The sequence below is a fragment of the Balaenoptera acutorostrata genome, chromosome 1 (assembly GCF_949987535.1).
Source record: "Balaenoptera acutorostrata chromosome 1, mBalAcu1.1, whole genome shotgun sequence".
In the NCBI taxonomy this organism is placed as follows: Eukaryota; Metazoa; Chordata; class Mammalia; order Artiodactyla; family Balaenopteridae; genus Balaenoptera; species Balaenoptera acutorostrata.
Genome location: NC_080064.1, coordinates 117,608,176 through 117,617,194, shown reverse-complemented (window position 1 = coordinate 117,617,194; position 9,019 = coordinate 117,608,176).

Sequence of the window (9,019 nt, the reverse complement as noted above, 5' to 3'; positions counted from 1 at the left end):
GTAAATTTTCTGTCCTTTATTACATACTTGTAAAGTTGACAGAAGAAGAAAATGTACTCTTTCTTTCTGGCTGCGTTGGGTCTTCATTGCTGAGTGCGGGTTTTCTCTGGTTGTGGCGAGCAGGGTCTATTCTTCGTTGTGGAGCGCGGGCTTCTCATCGTGGTGGCTTCTCTTGTTGTGGAGCACGGGCTCTACGTGTGCGGGCTTCAGTAGTTGTGGCTTGTGGGCTCTAGGTGCGCAGGCTTCAGTAGTTGTGGCACACGGGCTCGGTAGTTGTGGCTCGCGGGCTCTAGAGTGCAGGCTCAGTAGTTGTGGCTCACAGGCTTAGTTGCTCCGCGGCATGTGGGATCTTCCCAGACCAGGGCTCGAACCCGTGTCCCCTGAATTGGCAGGTGGATTCTTAACCACTACACCACCAGGGAAGTCCGTATTATTTAAATTTTTAAAGACACTTTCCAAAAAGCAGTTTAGAAAGGCATATGTAAGTTGTTTCAACTTCTTGAGAATATATTATAGATCATTAAAATATCACTGTTGTGTAGCAAGGTGTGGGAGGCAGAACAGTGCACCACCTCCCCTCCTGCGAATGTCCACCTCTTAATTCCCAGAACTGTGAATATTTACCTACAGGCAAAAGGGACTCTGCAGATATGGTTCGATTAGGGACCCTGAGATGGGGAGATCATCTTGGATTATCCAGGTGGACCCAACCTAATCACAAGTCTAAAACTCAGGGAATCTTTCCCAGAACGAGATGCAACTAGGGTGGAGTGCTCAGAGAGATGCAATGTTACTGTTTTTTTTTTTTTTTTTTTAATTTTTAAATTTATTTATTTATTTAGCTGCACTGGGTTTTAGTTGTGGCATGAGGGATCTTTGTTGCTGCGAGCGGGATCTTCGTTGCAGCATGGGAGATCTATATCCCTGATCAGGATGTAACCCAGGCCGCCTGCATTGGGAGAGCGGAGTCTTAACCACTGGACCACCAGGGAAATCCCACAATGTTACTGGCTTTAAAGATGGAGGAAGGGGGTCATGAGCCAAGGAACATGAGTGGCCTCTAGAAACTAGATAAAGGATTCAGCCTAGAGCCTTAGTAAGGAATGCAACCCTGCCGACACCTGGTTTTTACCCAGTAAGACCCTTGTTGAACTCCAGAATTGTAAGATAATAACTTTATGTTGTTTTAAACCACTAAGTTTGTGGTAAGTTGCTGCAGCAGTGGTAGAAAACTAATACACAAGGCTTAAGTAGTTTTTAAATGGAAAGACCATCTCATTATACCTAGAAAAATCCAAGTAAGCATGTGTGTTTAAAATTATCTAGGAGAAGAAGTCAAAAAGAAAACCTATCACTGTTGGAAAAACAGAAGTAGTCAATGAGTTTAGGTCCTTTGAAGGCAGCTTTTTTTCTCTGATGAGATGCATACTGTGTTTATAATTACATATGTTGCATCAGTGCGTCTCTTCCAGGCCAGAGAGAACTTCAGTTTGAACAGGTCTTGATGAGAACAGAATACTCACTTACAGTTTTACATAACAGAGGCTTAGAATCTTTTCACAGAGGGACTTCTGGCTTTGTTCATTTCAAACCTTGTTTTTCCTCCACTGTGCAAATACGCTTGGTGTGAGCATCGTAGCACATATTCCCATGGAGATTATGGCCAGTCTTTCCTGTCCTGACATCAGGTGAGGTGGCATAGTGGCTTGGTGGAAGGAGTGTTCCAGGCAGCCGTTCCTCCACCTGGACAGCTGGCAGTAACTTAACAATCTGTGTAAGTGGTGGAGAACCACACAAACCTGTATCATTAAATCCAAAGTAACATGTATCCTTAACTCAGCTTACTTTTTTTTTCGGCCGTGCCGCGCAGCATGCAGGATCTTAGTTCCCTGAACAGGAATCAAACCTGTGCCCCGTGCAGTAGAAGCGCGGAGTCCTAACCACTGGACCACCAGGGAATTCCCTCAACTTACTTTTTCAAGGGGCTCATGCAAAATGGGAGGCCGGAAGCTTAAGCACTGATAGCTTTGAGGTAAATTCAAACAAAAGCCTGGGAAGCAATTCCCTTACCCTGCATTTGGTCATCCCCCTCCTTTCTGCCTCAACCTCACACCTTTCCTTCAGAGAGGCAGCCTGAGTTGAGAAAAGAACACTAACTTTTGAGTTTGGACAGTTATCTCTCTTGGTCTCAGTTTCTTCTTTGGTGATGCAGATAATAACTACCCCATAGAGTTGTGGCTGTGAGAACTGGGTGGAAAACATAGGGGAAGCATCCAATCCACAGGGGACTGGTTACTTCATCTTCCCTCCTCTCTGGGCTGCAACGAAGAGGCTGGGGAAGGAAGGGTGCCAGGAACAGAAAAGCCCTTCCCTCATTCTCAAGCCGGGAGGATCGTGCCAGCACCTGTAGGGTAGCTACCCTGGCTTCTCCCTCCCTCTGATCCCACCTCCATCACTTTCTGCCCGCCCCACCCCCTAACTTGTCCTTCTGAGGATCCCAAAGGAGATAAGGCTGGAAAATCCAGGGAAGGAATGTGAAGCTTGCGGGAGTTAAGCCCTTTTAAAAACAACTGGAGGTGACCTGGTCTCCCTTCCCCCACTCCCCTGGAGCTTGTAAACAGCCCTCAACCACCCTAGCTCTGCAGCTGATCTTTCAGCCCTGAGTATGTCAGAGGAGGCAGTGACTGGCTTTACAACACAAAAGTCAGGTTGGAGTAAGCCCCAGAAAGGTGGGCTGTGGAGGGAGGTTTGGGCGTGGGAAAGTAGCTCAGAACTGCAGTCACCACTTCTTTTTGGTCTAAGAGTTCAGTTTATCAGCACTGGAGAAAAAAACAAAAGGAGTTGGTCTTGTGGGAAGGCTTTGTGAGGCTTGGAGCAGGCACAGCTGTGGGGTGGGGTAAGTCCAATCTTGTCCGTGCAGGTTGGGAGGTATAGGTGCCAAACCAAATTGGGAAAATCATAAAACTCCTGAAAAGCTTTCCAGAACAGTACATACAAACTGGGAAGCATTAAAAGGCAGGTTCCCTAAAGCCAGGTCCATAGATTTCGATTCAGATACTCTAGTAGGGTCTACATTTCATTTTTAATAAACTCTCCTAGGCGATTCGGAGCTGGAGGTCTGAGGCCCACATTTTAAGGAACTGCTCCTGAAACTACATACACATCCTCACTGCTGGAAGTTCCTTCTTTGGTCTAACCAGACTCTCTGCTGCTGTGAAACTTGTTTCGTCTGATCCTGCTTGCTTCTCTGCAGACTAAATTCTCATCAGGGTTTGGCTTGGCCCCTCACAGGCACTGGGGCAACGGTTACCATGGTAACCTAGATGGGGTGTAGGGGAAAAACCGTGACCCTGGGCCTGGCTCCTGGAGTGGCTGCCAGCAAGTCAGACCCCCCTGGGCCCATGCTAGGACCTTGACGGTTTGGGTCCTGACCCAAGAGTTCAGCCAAAGCAAAGTGAAGAGCGGGGCGCGCCAGGGCGGGTCAGTCTTTCAGAGCCAGTTCCCGCTCGAGCGCCGGCGGGAATGGTCAGAGGGTGGGGCTCGTGTTCCTAAAGCCACAGCGCGCCGCGTCTACCAGCCAGAGCGGATCAGAGCGGAGGGGCGGGGGCGGGGCCGGGGCCGGGCGGGGGCGGGGCCCGGGCCAGAGAATGCGGGCTCTTGGTTACTATGGTAACGCGTTAACACTTAGCTTCGGTGGTGCAGTGGGTGGCGGAAGCGGTGGAGGCGCGGAGTTAGAGAGTGCGGCTGAGATGGTGAGGTCCCGGGTGTGGAGGAGAACCTCGGATGGGGGCCTCGTATTTCCTCAATTGGATTGGGGTTCTAATCTGCGAAAGTGGGCATCTGGGAGACAGAAGTTGGGTCTGGGGTCAGGAAGGCCCAGGAGCGGGGATGACACCCCTGGAAGAGGCAAGGGAAGTCCTGAGGGGGGTCCAAAAGAGAAATTAGGGGTGGGGTCAATAGCGATTGGAAATGTGATCCGGTGCTGAGCAGAGGCAGTGGGGAGAAGGGCTGTCCCAACCTTCTTCCCCCTCCTATCGGTCTGGGGCCTCCATGGGCTGGGGATTGTGGGATGTGATGTGGGAGAAAACCATTGGTGAGGAGGCCAGATAACAGGTTATGGTACGCATTCTGCCTCTGACCAGCAGGGTGACAATGTGTAAGTCACCTAATGTCCTGAGCCTAAGTTTTGTCTTCTGTTACTGGGGCTCTGGGTCACTCGTAGGTACTCAACAAACATTTGCAAATGAATGAATGAATGAATGAAGAGGGTACCAGATTTGAAAGTCCCTGGAGAGGGATTGGGACTGTCTAGCAGGTCTGGGGTTTCCCAGGATGGAGAGGACAAGGGTCATGAGGGTTGAAAGGGCAGCGGGCCTGGGAGGAGGTATGAAGGAGATGTCTGGGATTCCCATGAGGACGGTGTGGTCCCTGAGGAATAAGTGAGAGGGGCAGAGGATAGGTGTTGGAGCCTTGGGTTACTGGAAATAACCTTAGAATTTCTGGGTGCACACCCGGTGGCAAAGGAGTCTGTGATGTACCTGTGGACACACTTCATGCTCAGAGGTCACGCTGCTTTTCTGGGGCTCAGTGGTTTAAATTCAGGGTCCCCAAGTCAGGATTTCAAGAAGAGCCTTGTTAATTATAAAAGAAACAAATCTCCCACAAAGAGCACTTACGCATTTTACGATGCATATTTATCGCCAGCTCTCCTGGGTGATTTACAGGCCCAGTGCTGTGTGTCTGTCTCTGAGGGCCTAGCATCACACTTGGCATCTAAGGCACACAGTAGATGTTAGTTCTCTTTTTCTCCTGTTTCAAAAATGTCATATTTCCGAGTCCGAATTAATCAGCGAGTTGCACCTGGGCTAGACTTGTGGGCTTTGGCTCATGCAAATCAGGGATTCCCCACCCAAGGGCCACTCAGGAAGGGGTTTTGGTCTGTTGACTGAGCCCTTCTGAAGTCCCTTGGACAGGACTGGACATATGGGCACCTTTGAGAAGCAATGGGTCAAGTTAATGATCTCTGCCCTTCTGTGACACCAAGAGTGTGTGTGTGTGTGTGTGTGTGTGTGTGTGTGTGTGTGTATGGTGCTACTAGCTTTTGAGAGTGTTTGGAGGAGTGGGGAGGGGTGATAGTTGGGGGGAGGGTCACAATTAGGCAGACCTCCAGGATTCTTACAAAAACAATGAATAATATCCCCCAGAAGGAGGGACAGGGCCTCAGTACTGAGTAGGATGTCATCTTCAAGTGGTACTCCACAGATGGCCAACCTAGTCTTATTTGAAGAAAGAGGTGACCCAAATGTATCGCTCAGTGGAAGGTAAGGTGCCTGGTTCATGGGCATCCCCACCCTCTTAGTAACCAAAGTCTAAAGAAAGGAGGTAGAATCAGGCTAAGAGCTCAAAGCCTGAATTTGCCAGCCTGTGGTGAACCTATATGCAAAAGAGACACCAGATCCCAGAGTGGAGAGGACATCCAGGAAAGGACAAGCCTTTGTCTTTGTTCAGTTGACAGGTGTTACAGTTATGTCCTGGAAACTCCACACTGCCCTGTTCCAGCCCTGTTCGAGATCTGTCTTGTCGGATTTGAGCTGAACATCCCGGGTCTTGGGACATCTGGCACTGCAGCTTTTTAAGGGCTGCACTCTCTGTGTTCAGAGTCAGGGCACCAGGTCCACTGCTTTGTTTTGTAGTCAAATAAAAATAGTTCCCCCCTCCCCCTGCCCCAGTCATAAAGAGAGTTACCTACTCAGTGCAGAACATTATTCAGTACAAGGAACACCTTAAGATGCTAATACTCACCTGAAATTACTGTTAAACATTCTTGTGAACTTTCTTTTAGTAACACATTCTGGGTGCCTACCCTTCATATGAACATTTTTACTGCTGTACTTGCATGTTTCTTATAATCTGCTTTCTTTAACACTTAATATGGGGACTTCCCTGGTGGTCCAGTGGTTAAGAATCGGTCTTGCAATGCAGGAGATGCCGGTTCAATCCCTGGTTGGGGAACTAAGATCCCACATGCCGCGGGGCAGCTAAGCCCACGCGCCACAATTAGTGAGCCTGCGTGCCACAAGGAAAGATCCCACATGCGGCAACTAAGACCCGATGCAGCCAGTAAATAAATATTAAACAAAAAAAGAATTGAAAGCAGGGACTAGAACATATATATATATATATATATATATATATATAAACTTAATATGTTAGGGAGATCATCCTGTATCTACAATGGAGTGAAAATCATCTTCTGAATGACCAGCTAATCTTTCTGCATCAGTCTCTCCCAGATCCCCCAGCAATGGCTGAATTCTTGTAAACCTGGGATAGAATGGTATTTGAAGAGACAGGGAGTCAGCTAGGTCACCAAAAAGAAAATATCAAGGCAGAGCTGGCATCTTTTTCTGTCCCCGTCCTCATCTTTGCCAATCATCCTTGTCTCCTCAGCGGTCTTTCCTTACCTTCAAGAGCTGCCTTGGGACTTCCTTGGTGGCGCAGTGGTTGAGAATCCGCCTGCCAATGCAGGGGACACGGGTTTGAGCCCCGGTCTGGGAAGATCCCACATGCCACAGAGCAACTAAGTCCGTGGGCCGCAACTACTGAGCCTGTGCTCTAGAGCCCACGAGCCACAACTACTGAGCCCGTGTGCCACAACTACTGAAGCCCACGTGCCTAGAGCCCATGCTCCACAGCAAGAGAAGCCACTGCAATGAGAAGCCCGTGCACTGCAAGGAAGAGTAGCCCCTGCTCGCCACAACTAGAGAAAGCCCGTGTGCAGCAGCGAAGACCCAGTGCAGCCAATAATAAATAAATAAAAATAAATAAATAAAAAAGAGCTGCCTTCCCCCAGGGAAGACTAGCCGGCTTCTCTCTAGGTATGGCTCAGCTTCTTGGGGATATTTATTTGGTCATGCAAGAAATAAAACCAGCCCTTCACCTCCTGAAACAACCTCTTGGCTATTGCCTCTAGCCCAGAGGGATCTAACTTTCCATTTCTGCTTGGTTCTTCATTTTTTTCTAGTGCTTTTACACAGTGACCTCCCTAATCCTTCTTGTTGCTTTTGGCAAGACTGGTTATTCTAACCCTGGTGTAAGGCTTGTGGCTTCAAAGTCAGCATTTCCCCAATAAGGGTTTTCAGCCACCCAACCCCAGAGCTCAGGGCTTCCTTCTGCTCTGCCCAGTGGCCGCTTTTCTGTGGTCATCATCTGTTTTCCTTCCTATGTTCTGACTTCGAGGCTCAGGCAGTCGGGTATCTCTTGTGCGACTTCCTTTTGACCTGGGTATCAAGAGCATAGGAGAGAAGCGATGCAGTCCCAGCCCTGGAGGAACCTACAGTCTGGTGGACACCCAAGGCCAAGGGAAAAGCTTGCAGGAGCCCTTGAAAAGGAACAGGAAAACAAATGCAAAACAACAATAATGCTTTCCATCTGTGCTCCAAAGCCCTTTCTCATACATTATTTTCCACAGTGCAGAGCACATACGTGATATGGAAAATGTGGAGTGGTGGCATACTTGGGAAAGGCTTCCGTCTCAATCTGGTCTGCAGCCCCCAAGAGGTCGTCTTGTTTGGCTTCATTCATTCATTCTTCCCCAAATACATATCGAGCTCCTACTACATGCCAGGCACCTTTCCCCTTAGCTGTCTACAGAATTCACACCATCTCTCATGTTCCATTGCCCTCCATCTTTTCTGGTTATTCCCAATGCTTTGCCTCAATCCCACCTATAGTGGTTTCTATTCATTTCCTCTTATTCTATTTTTGGTGGAAAGGGGAGCTGTTGCTTCCCAGTTACCATATAATAACCCTTCAGAGTCTGTTCTTAGGCATCCTTGGGGCTGCTGTATTTACCTCTTAATAAAGCCGAGCTTCTCTGCTCTACTGTATGGGTGCTGACTGAGGCTGTAAAGGGAGGCGCCTTCTGTAAGCCTGTTGCTGGCTGTGCCAGGCTGGGAGGGAAAGGGTGCGCACAGCAGTGCTCGTTGTATGGAACAGAGCCAGCTGGAGAATAAGTGCCCGATGTAGTGTGAAAACCTGATACAGGTGGAACAGGTGCTGCCGGGGTGGGAGGGTGTCTGTGTGGTCATGGCAGATCAGAGGGAACTTTCAAAACGCGCTGTCCAGTGTTTAGTGACCTGAAATGCATCTCCCCGTTCACCCTGTCCTCCTGACAGCTGCTCATTCCCCGGCTTGGTAGACCCGACGTGTCCAGCCCATTCCCCCGAGGTGTCCCAGCTCAGAGAACTGCGGGAGATGTGGGCTCCTCCAGAGTGAGATTTGAATCAGCTTTAGATTAAGCCTGGAGCTGTCCTGCAGTCCTCATAGAAACTGCCTCCTGGAGATAGACTTCTCCTCTTGGGTGTGAGCTGAAGCTGGACTGACCTTGGGGAAAGGAGGTTGTATCAGTCAGGGTTCTTGGTTATAAGCAACAGAGCCAGAACTCGAATTTAAGGCGAAGGGAATGTATGGAGAGGATTTTGGAGCACGCACAGACTTCACACCAATGCTGGGCAAGTAGGCTTGGAAAATGAGAACAGAGGAGGCACTGCAGCCAGAACCTAGGCCTAAATCACAATCCAGAAATGGTCTGGCAAAGACCCTCGATGCACTGTTGCACCTCCAGCACTGGCAGCTTTATTGTGGGCAGCTGCCGCTGGTTCCCTTATCGGCATTGCCCCAGACACGGGGTGTGGCTGTCTTTGTCAGAAGGGGTTTCCATGTTCTCCTTCTTGCATCACTAGTTCCCTATTTATTGTCAGGCTTGGGGCATCTGATGGCTCAGCCTAGGGGTCCTTTGCCCAGGCTTGGAAGGCAAACATCTGGTGTTTTCAGCTTCTACATTCAGGGATGATCCTTGTCTCTCTCACCTCATTAGATGGGGAACTCCCCAAATCTAGAAAGTACTGGATGGTTAAAAACTGACTAATGCACATTAAAGGGGTCCTGGGAGTGAAAGAGCATCATGGTGTATGCTGTGAACCGGTCTGCCTAACTGTAGCTGGCAGCTGTTAATACA